The following is a 12267-nucleotide window of genomic DNA, read 5'->3' as shown; positions in this document are numbered from 1 at the left end:
ACTTAACTAGATTTTTATCTCATTTGTGGCAATTAAATTCTACTTAAAATCTTATATCTCATACCAACTAAATTGGGTTTAAATCTCGGCTATGCTAGCTACATTGGGCTCGACAATCTTAACCAATGCCATGGCCTAAAATCTCAATTGGTGCTATGAGCTTAAATTCCCGAGGGCTTGAATCTCATCTTGAAAATATCAACATTTATTTTTTCTAAGAAAAACTTTTCTTGTTTTTCTTATTTTCCAGATACCATATACCTTTTCCAAACTCTTAGTAAGCCATTTTTTTTTTTTACATACTCTTTCCTTTTTTTCTTTTCTTGACGAGCTCTTTTGTTTTCTTTCCTGAAAACTTTTCTCTCTTTTTCTTTTCTTTAATATTTACAAAATTGACAAATGAGACTATGATGTAAATGCCTATTCTAAAAATGATAGTGCATATGCAACAATTTTTATTCAAATGCAAATGATTTGTGAAAATCATTACCAACAATACAAATGCAAATGCTCTTTTTATGATACAAATGCCTTATGCACCAATTCTTACTAGAGATGAACATGTCAAAATTTTTTTCATGATACAAATGCCACATGCAAATACAAACTTCCTTTCAAAAGTACAAATGCCATTTTATAGGCATACAAATGCAAAATTTTCTATTTGTAAATTTTTAAAATTACTAAATCTATAGTTTAGGTACCATATTAGAGATTTTTAAAATTTAGATATCATATTAAACATTTAACTATAGTTTAAGGGTCATTCATAATATTAACTCTTTTTTTCAATTGTTGGAATGTATCTTTAAAGACACAATAATGGTAAATACATTACCATATTTTTTCTATAATTCATAACTAATTTATCTGGAAAGAAAGAATACTATCACAAATCGATGCTTTACATCTTTATGTCCCAAATAATCTAGAAACCTTAAAATTTGATATTTCAATTTGAAGATATGGATTTGAGTCTTGAAATCGAAGAGGATAATTTTATTTTTAAATTTCCCAAAATAGAAAATAAAAATGCTTTCCATGTTTATTATTCATGATTAATACTCCAAACCTATGTATGTCTCCAATTTGCATGAATTTAATGCATTTATAAACAGTGATTTGGAAGGAATTACATGAGGTTTTAAATCCCACTAATATTACACAAGTAATTTTCCTTTCAGCTGATTGTGTTGTTTTTTTACATGAACTCTTAATTTTAATAATCAAATTTAAATCTTGATAGCATCAAATATAAAAAATTGAAAATTGCTTCAATTGCAAGTGACAAGAGAGATCTAACCAAAAGAGAACACCCATAAATCTGCTACAAAATAAAATAAATTTGTTATTTTTCATTATAGATGATGCTAGGAAGTACAAATGTTTTCAAGTCCAAAAGTGATCTAAGTATAAATATATAAATGAAAAGAGTTAATTATAGTTTTAATACTCAAACTTTAAGAAAATGTATAAATTGGTATATGAACAAATAAAATGTACAAATCACCCTTTGCACTTTCAAAGTGTGTAATATTTTAGTCCATCAGTTAACACCGTTAACTTAATTTGCGTATGTTACATCTAACCAATAAGGTCAAGCCACATATTTGCCAAGTGTTAATTAAAACAATTATTAAACACAACATAAAAATCCATGTGGATGCCACAAGACATCCATATTGGTATGCTTGAGCAAGAATTTTACCTTTAAAGAGTGTTTGGTTTGGAGAAAAGTAAGATTTCTGGTCAAAATCTTACTTTTCGTAATTTAATTCCTTATGAAATATGATTTCTGAGGTTATTTTTAAGCTTTCCAATAGTGTCAAGAAAGGGAAAGAAAGAGAATAAAAGACTCTAATCTCCTTGAGGTTCTTTTAGATTCTTGAGGCAAAGTAAAATTTTTTTTCTATTTACCCTCACTTAATTAGACTATATAGATCGCATTATTGACTTTAAAAACGTAATAATTTTATACTTTTCTTTTTAAGATTAAAAACATAAGTTTTGTTAAAAATATGAATCTTTTATTTTTAGAATTCAACAAAGACAATATTTTTAAGATAAAAATGTGATCTTTGTTGAAAATATAAAAAAATATTTTTCAAAATAAAAAAAAATAACGTTTCTAAAATAAAAAACGTAATTTTTTTAAAAATATGAAAACTTTATTTTTTAAAATTCAACAAAGATAATATTTTACGATAAAAAATGCGATATTTATTAAGAATATGAAAAAAATTAATTTTTAAAATTCAATAAATATGACATTTTAAAGATAAAAAAAATACTATCTTTATAAAAAATTATTTTTGATGTGATAATCCTCCAAATGAGGCTTATGTTTCATATGATAATTTTGATCCACCAACATCGGCTAACAAATCTACATGCCAACTTTTTTAATTTATTTTTCAGAAGCTAAAATCTACAACAGGAAACTTCAGACCAATGGTTTTGGCTATGTCTTTGAGGGGTGGAAAGAGGAAAATAGGATAGCACCGGCAAAACCACATTTAGGGATTACAATTGCTGTCAAGAATTTGAAGCCAGATGGTTTTCAAGGCCATAAATAATGGGTGGTTAGTAGAAAAATGTGTTTCGGGTTAGTCGATTCAATGTTGAAAAGATTATTAGATAGCGTTTGTTATGGGGTGATTATTCAAAAATTTATTGTGATCTATACATGATGATTAGATTACTATGTTTAGTAAACACTTAGTGATTCTAAGTAGTAGTGATCTTAGATCACCGAGAGTGATAAGATCATTACTTTGAAAAGTGATCTAATTCCTGTACAAAAGGGTGGGAAAGTTTTATTAATGAGGTGAAGTGATATGTAAAATTAATAATAGTTAAATTTGCCCATTTAATATGTAAATTAAAAACTTATTGCATTTAAAATTATAATTATTTTAAATTATAAATTTTTATATTTTCTAACTAATATTCATTACAATAAGTTTAAAATAATTTACATTTTTTTTACTTTTTTTAATATTTTATATACAATATACATTATTTTTATTTTTATTTTATTATGAATTTAATAAATTGGTTTTATTTTCTAATTCAAATGTTTTTTTTACATAATTTATATTATAAAAATCAATTTTTATGTCAATGAATATATTTATTAATTTAATGTAATTATATTTATTACAAAATAAGTAAATATTATTAATATTTTACAAATTATTATCTTTAAATAATTATTAAATTATTAATTTGTGTAACTATTACAATATGCATGGTTATTTTCGTACTGTTAAACAAAATAATATTTATTTTTTAATAATATAAAACACAATGATCTTTAATTCCTAAAAATTTATCATTGTTAACTAAACAAAGTGATTACAGATCATGAGTGTTAAAATTATCTTAGTAATAAGATCACTCCAGTAATTACATTCCCATGATGATCTTACATTATATGTCAAATGCTACCCTCGTAAGTTACTGAAATTGGGAGTGTAACATTATATGATTCTTCATGTAGGGCTGAGGTTGATTTTCTTGAACATCTTTATCGGCCAAACTTAATAAATTTGTAAATTTCTATAGTTGTATATTCAAGTTGGATCCTTTCATTTATTGACAATTGATTTTAAATTGGACGTATAATAAATATAAAAAAATATGATTTTTGTTAAAAATATGAAAAAATTATTTTTCAGAATTCAACAAAAAATACAATGATTTTAAGATAAACAATGTGATTTTTATTAATAATATGAAAAAGCTATTTTTTAGAATTTTTTAGTTCCAACAAAGATAATATTATTCACATGTCACATGTTATGTATGTTATGTATGTTACTTGTTATTTACATACCACGTGCTACGAAAATAATGTGTTATTCACGTGTTATCAAGTATAACATAATAAAAAATTTTATTAAATAGTCTTACATTTTTTTTTAACAAAACACAAAAATATTTACATTTTTTAGGTTAACAAAATTTAGGAATTATACATTTACCTTCAATATTATTTTTTCCCAAAATTACTTTTTTTCCCAAAACCTAAGAATTCGTGAATTAAATGTCTAATAATTTCTTTTTCTAGCTTTAGTTTTTTTTACTACTATGTTTTTCTTTTATTTTTTTTTGAAAAATCAAAATTAACATCTTGGGAAAAAAATAAACGTCATAAATAGAAAACAAAAAAGCCAAAAGACACCCCTAATGAAATACCTAATTTCAAACACAAATAATTTTTTTATTGAAATCCCCAAATCCAAAAAAAAAAAAATTCTATAAAAATTCTCAATTCAGAATATAAATAACATTAGTGTTTTGAAGCATCAAAGAATTCATTATCAGTTTTGGAGTTCTTGGGATTTGTTGGAGATTTTGATTTTGTGGAAGTCAAATTCAAACGGGTACTCAACTTTAAAATTCTTATTGTTTTAGGCTTTATAATCATAGGAATTTTGGGTTTTCTTTTAAAGATTTGTATTACTAGTTATTAGAATAGCTATAAATGGTATTTAATATTCTTCTATCATTTATGGGATTTGTTTTTATTTCACTGACCTGAAATCGTTATAAGTTTTGAAGTTCAAGTAAGTAACAAATTTTACAGAGACAACCTGGCAAATTAAACAATACAAATGAGGCATTGGTTTGAAGAATTTGTTAATTAAGATTGGTGCACTTTTTATCTAAAGTTAACTAATGAACAGAAATAGCCAAATTTGTCATTTTAAGAGCTTTTCCAGCTTCTGGTGGTTGACCATCTTCAATGCCTAATTTAACTGATGAAGCTCCGACAGCTGCCTCTGAAGCCAACTTAATCTCTTCCAATTTATTTCGAATTTTTATCCCCACCTTGTTAATGAACAACTTTCTAGCATCAAATGCTAGAGCCATTGAGCATCGCTTTTTTAAAGGTTCACTTGGGTAGGAAAGCTTTGTATTAGGCACAACATCATTTCCATTTGCTAATCATGCTTTTGAAGATTTTAATCCCTTGTCTTCATACTGTCATAACATATAGATCCATAAATCTATAGCTAGACTTAATAAATGGATAGAGTCGTCACCAATCTTTTTTATCTAAGTGTGATTGGTCACCTAAGGAATCTATCATTTTAAGGAGTTTCTAAGCTTAATTAAGGGTCCTTAAAAGAAGAAGTTTGGGTCTACTAACCAGAACAGGGTTTGAAAGTTTGGTTACATATGGAGAAGATTATAGCACCCCCACATGTCCATCCAAATGATGGTACCATATTATTTTAATTTATCCTAAGATCTTGATTCTAATGGTTTCAAATTTTATGTTGAATATTAGAAATAATTTTTAAGATTCTTGCATCAATCTGGTAGAATTCTTAAAAATATTTTCTCACCTTGAGAGTATTCAAAGATTTCACTTGATTTCTTAAAGAGACTTTGTTGTCGGAAAGATTTTTTTTTAATTTTATTTTTTGTTGAAAATATATCTAATTATTCCACCATTTGGGCCAAATTAAAAATTTTTTTTAATTTCTAAATTCTTCACCATTTGGGCTTATTTAAAAACTCTCTTTATTTATTATTATTTTTTAATTTCTAAATTTTTCATCATTTGGATCAATTTAAAAATTCTTTTTCTTTTTTCTTCTTTTTTTTTTGGAAAGAAAATAATATGACAATTATTTTTTACTAAAATCTCATTTAAATTCTTCCACTATTTGGGATAAATTTAAAGAAATTTCTCACCTAGAGATTTTTTAAAAAATTTACCGTTTGAAATTTCTAAGAATCTTATTATTGGATAATTGTCAAATATTTTCAACCAAAATTTTTTATTTATTATTTATTTTTTTGATTGAAAATAAATATTATTATTGTTATTGAAACTTTATCTAAATTATTCCATCATTTGTGACAAATTTAGATAAAATTTTTCACCTAAGAATTTTATAAAAATTTACCATTTAAAATTTCTATAAATTCTATCATTGGATAATTAATACTTATTCTAAAAAAATATTTTATTTGGTTTTACATTTTTTTATTTTTCCTAAATATAATCATGCAAAATACTATGAAAATAAATAAAATAAATTAATAAAAAAATAAAAAATACCAAACAGGAAAACAACTTGGCTTAACGGCTAGAAGCTTGGCTCGATTGTAGGAAAAAAATCTGAAATGACTCAAAAAGTGACTCAGCTTGGCTCTACTTGAAACATAGACTGAAAAAAGTCATCAGAATATGAGAATTTTTCAGATTTTTTCCCAAAAAAATCTTTTTAAAAAAAAAAACCCTAAAAAATCTTCAAAAAATTTTCTTAACTGCTTTCTCCGATTTTTGCCTCTCTCCCTAATTTTTTTATGTGTATGTGTGATCTGTGTGGACATGTATTTATAGGATTCTGATCTAAGAACTCAAATCCAAAAAAGGAATCTCAATTTCCTTTGAATTTCAACCTTAAACCCAATTCCAACTTTACAAACCAGTTCCAACAATTTCACACAAACTTAACTACCTTTAATTTTTATTTTTTTATCAACAAAATTAACTCAAGTAGAACCCCAAATAGATTGGGATGTCTACAGCTACCCCTCTTTACATATTTTATGTGAAACAAAAATTATGCAAAGTCGTAGACAACCCATTAAGGAATCAACACACATTTTTATTTTTAATTTTGAAAAAGTAAACAAAGCTCATTTAAACAGAGGCTTAACGACTTTTGAAAATAAAAAACTCTTCTAAATAGAAGCATAACAACTTTGAAAAATAAAAGGCTCCTTTAAACAGAGGCACCACAACTTTGAAAAATAAAATGCTCCTTTAAACAGAGGCACCACAACTTTGAAAAATAAATTACTCATTGACAATCATGTCTAGAGGAACCATAGATCATATTTGATGAAATTTGTAATGGAAACTCAAAGATTCACAATTTGAGTTTGAAATTCAAAGGTTCAGATTCGCAAGAACCTTTTAGCTTCGTAAGAATTTACTAAAATCTGATTATCAAAATTTTAATTTCACAAGAATTCAAATTTGCAAGATCCCAAGATTCACATTTGTAAATTGCAAGACTTGCATCCAACATTTAAAGATTCTCATTTGAATTTTGAAGATTCATATAAAAAATTTCAAGTTCAAATGTTCGCATTTGACAAATTTGGGATTCACATCCAAAAAGTTTAAGCTTTTTTGTTTGAATTTTGGTGATTCACATCCAAAAGGTTAAAACTTCTCATTTGAGTTCAAAGGTTAAAGTTTCACATCTAGAATCTCAAAGGTTCTCATTTGAGTTCTTCTTAAAGATTTTCATTTAAGACTGAAAGATTCTCATTTGAAGATTTCTTAAAGATTCTCATTTATGACTCAAAGATTCTCATTTGAAGATTCACAATTTTATCTTAAAAGATTTTATCCAAAGATTCAAAATTTCTTTTTTAGATGACTTTCAAACTTTTACCAAAGTCAAAATTTTGTATGTAATGAATGTCATGGTCAATGATATAAATGCTTTCTTAATGATGCAAATGCAACAATCTAGACCCTTACAATACCATATTCTCAATCATGATTCAAATATTTACTGCCTAATGCAAATGCATAGCTAAACCAAAGTTTCAAATATTTTCCAAACAATAATGCAAACGTAATACATATAATGCGGATGTCCATGTCATGAAATTCTAATTAATTGTGGCAATATGGTTCTCAATACTCCACCATTCCTAATCTTTTTTCCAACTTCTCAACATTAACCATTTAGAACAAGTTTCTTCAATTGATACTTGATTATGATTCACAGGCCTTTCAGCACTAGCAATTTTTAGAACAAATTTCATCAATTGCCCCATATCATTTAATCACAACTCATAGGTTTCTTAGTATTAGTAATCTTAGAATAAATTCTGTCAATTGATCCACATTATATTTATCACTTGATCACCATTTATAGGCTTCTCAGCACTAACTATTTCAGAATGAATTTCGTCCATTGGTCCATATTATTTTCATCATTTGACCACATCTCATAAGTTATATAGACTAATCCATCACCATACATGGTCATCTTTTCAAGTTTTAGACATCTCTTCATCATTTTTTTACCTCCTATCATCATGAATTTTTTTTCAAAGGAATTCAAGAATCTTTTATGCACATTATCATTCATTCATCATCATTTCAATTTTTGACAATTATAATGTAGTCATACATTTTTTTGATTCATTTAGAGGATGTAAGAACAAAAAAGCACAAGGTGAATTGGCAAAAGGGCGATCAATGATGAGTGAGTCAGGTACAAAAATAAATGGGGAAAAGAGTAAATTCAAAGTATATCATTGGGAATGGTATTGAACAAATGGAGTAACAATATCCAAATAATGAATACTAAGATAATTCTTAACATTAATTAAGAATTCTTTTCCAAAAACTCATTCCATTGACTTTTGAGATCATTTTTAAGCTCATTGAACTTTGTCCCAACTTTAAGGTATCTTCAGATGTCTTTGACCTTTCTCCCTGTGAACTGTTTATCTAACTCTCAGCTTAAAGATTTTTCTACCTAAATCGCCGTTTCGAGTTTTCAATTTGAGTCTTCCTTTTCTCTCATTTTACGTTTCCCATTTTTTCATTTTTTTTGTATTTTTTTATCCATTAACAATATCTCTCTCACATTAATATCTAGAGTAATGTAGCATGATTTCGTTGTTCCATCATAAGCATGTCTTAGCCCAACAAATGATCATTCAATTCGAGCACCCACATTTGATCTAAATGAACTTTTAAAGGTTGTAAGCAAGCCATGGTGATGGGTCATGAAAGAAATGAATAAAATAAGCTCAAAACATGTATTTAAAGGTTTCAAAACTAAATGATCATTTCTCATCATTTGATGTAACTTGGCATTTTACCCCACATCATTTCACTATTTTTTTCCTATTTCATTCACAGTCTTCACAAAAAGACTCTCATTACTTTACCCCAAATTATGTGTGGCATTCATTTTTTCTCTATTTTTTCTTTGTTTTATTTTTTTTCTCTTTTTTGTTTTCTATTTTTGAGACATTTTATGGTCTTTTATCTCTTTTTTTTTTTTCAAAAATTGTTCCTCGGTGTGGAGCATAATCCTTGGTCAGGGTTCTTTAGAAAAATAAATCATAATAAGCTCAAAGGGGTAACAATGAATGGTTTTTCAAATTGTAAGAGAAAGATGGTTATTTTTCATCTCAAATGTAAACGCTTTCCTTGAATATCATCTATTGAACAAAAATAAGCTCATGAATCTTTATAAAGAACTACACATCTTCAAGACATATCTATTTCATATCTACTGGTAGCTGGCTTATTTTCATAAATCAATGTGAATAAGTTCTTAAAATTAAATCTCAAAATTATTATTGTCATTGTCTAAACATTCATTATTTGAATTTAAAAATGAGAATAAAAAGATATGGTAAATAGCAAAACATGGAATAATAACTTGGATGAAAGAGAAAATGTAATGAAATGCATCAACTTATCTTTTATTAAAATGATAACAAGTGAAATCCTATTGAATGAAAGAATTCCTAACATTACTATGAAAGAAATCTTAAAATGATAAGCAGCTTCCAACCAGCCTTAACATCCTTCTCAAAATTATGCCTTTGTGTAATCAAGTGAAGAATTTTTATTGATATCTTATCTTTCTAATTCATCGAAGCTCACCAAGCCTTTTCGGATCAAATTTTGCAATTTGTGTTTGAAAATAGGGTAGGTTTCAATAGAATGACCTACATTCCCATTATGATAATTGCACGTTGCATTAGCATCGTACCACTTTAGATATAGTGGTTTTAATGGTTCTAGAATAACTGAAGATACCAAGTTGTTCTTGATTAGTTTTGGGAATAACTCAGTGTAAGTCATGGGGATAAGGTCAATATGTGCCCTTTCTTATTTATCTTGAGATCTCCTTAAACCTCTTGTTTAGTTGTTAGGCTTTTAAGCTGATGTAGGTAATTAAAAGGCTGATTGTGGGTAAACTGATTATGGATATGGTTGGTAAGGGTAAGGTGAGATATTGTTCACAGCAGGATAGTACGGAGAGTAACCTTATAGTGGATAGGGTTGATATCCCTTGAACTATTTGTCAAAGTTCATGACTTGGCTTCAATCTCTTTTTTCTCTAGCACCTTCTTGGTTTTCTCTTACTTCAACTTGTCATTTTTAATGATATTTTCAATGATTTCGCCTGAGATCACCATATCGACAAAATTTTTTGTTGTATTTCCTATCATCTTTTCATAATATGAAGATTTCAAAGTGCTGATAAACAACATTGTAATTTTTTTCAGTCAAAAGAGGCTACACCTAAGAAGCAATATCCATCCACCTCTAGGCATATTCCTTGAATGATTCAGTTTTTTTTTTTTCATATTCTATAAAGAAAGGCGATCAGGGGTCAAGTCTATAATATGTCGGTACTGATTAATGAAGTTATGAGCCATATCACTCTAAGAATGAATGTAGATCCTATCCAATTGGACATACCACTTAGCAGCAGAGCCCATGAGATTGTCTTGGAACATATGCATCAATAGCTTCTCATTATTAGCATGGACAACAGTTTTTTGATAGTACATGGTAATGTGGGTCTTTGGACATTTTGTACCATCATACTTTTCAAACTCTAGAACCTTGAATTTTGAAAGAATAACCACATCTGGGACTAAACAGAGCCTAGCAACATCCACCAAACCATAAAAACCAACTCCTTCCACTACTCGTAGTCTTTTCTCTAACAAGTTCATCTTTTGTTCAGTTTTTAAGGCTTCTAAAGTCTCCTTCTCCTTGGGCCTCAACTTTTTTTTCTCTTCTGGATCATCCAAATTAGGGACTGGTATTGGTTCTACTACCTTCTTAGTAAAGACAAAATTTATATAACTCTGATACTGCCTTAGATTTAAAGCTGATGGCATTATAGGGTATGTGTACCTTATAAAATAAGTGAACTACTGTGATGGTGGATCTTGTGTGGGTTGGACTTGATGTGGCCCAAAACTAGAAGGGTACAATAGGTCATCCATCTTTTATAAGGGATGGTCTTGTTGGCTAATACTTTTTTCTATACCTTTTCTCATGTTTAACTTGTTCAAAGCCTCTAAAATCTTATTCAACTCCCATTCTAGCTTCTCTTAAGCTTTCTCTATCCTCTCGAGACGATTAAAATTTTTTTGTTCCATTTATCTGGTTCGAGCTCTTGTGTGATATTGGTGAGTTGATTGTATGGGATTCTTGGTTGGTAGAGCTATCCTTGAACCTTGATACCATAATTATGATTAGAAATGAGATGCTATGTTTTATGTTTGGTATATTGATGCATTAATGAAATGTACATTTTTATGGATGAAATCTAATATGAAAGTGATGCAGATACACAATGTTACATATGACAATGAAAATGATGTATGATATGATAATGCAAATGCACAAAGTCAAACAATCAAAATGGTTAGATAAACATAAATTGTTCTTTCTTGTGTCTTAACTTTGGGTTACATCCATCACTGGGTAGGAAAGGCTCTATCTTAAAACTAGTCTTCTTAGGTGTTGACTATATGCAGGGTTAGATGATTTTGACCACTAAAGGTTCCCAAATTGTTCTTTACATCATAGTCCATCATAGACTAGTAAGGTATTCCAATTTTCACCCATTACCGGCTACCAATGGAAATGATTCAATTTGAGTAGGAGTATTTCACTAGCCATTGCGAAGATTATCATCTCACGAGAGAGTAGGTACTTTACTCTTTCCTAAGAGGGACAGAGCCCGGGTATAGAGCTAATCTAATGCAAATGCATGTGATAGTGTATGTGAAGGAACATATAGGTTTCATGCCTTAAAAATAAAAGATAAAAAAAAAACAAAAGTGTTAGTAAATAAATAACACAAATCATTACAATTTAAAATCATTAGACCAAAGAATATGATAAATTTAAAAGTTTATGGCTTGACCTTCTATGGCTATTCCCAGTAGAGTCACCAAACTGTCATAACATATAGATCTGTAAATCTATAGCTAGACTTAACAAATGGATGGAATCACCACCAATCTTTTTTATCTAGGTGTGATTGATCACCTAAGAAACCTATCATTTTACGAAGTTCCTAAGCTTAACTAAAGGTCCTTAAAAGAATAAGTTCGGGTCTATTAACCAAAACAAGGTTCGAAAGTTTGGTTACATATAGGGAAGGTTATAGCATCCCCACATGCCCATCCAAAAGATGGTACCATATTATTTTAAATTTATTCTAA

The sequence above is a fragment of the Durio zibethinus genome, chromosome 14 (assembly GCF_047325235.1).
Source record: "Durio zibethinus cultivar Kanyao isolate XHJ-2024 chromosome 14, ASM4732523v1, whole genome shotgun sequence".
NCBI classification, from domain to species: Eukaryota; Viridiplantae; Streptophyta; class Magnoliopsida; order Malvales; family Malvaceae; genus Durio; species Durio zibethinus.
This window is presented reverse-complemented; position numbering follows the sequence as displayed.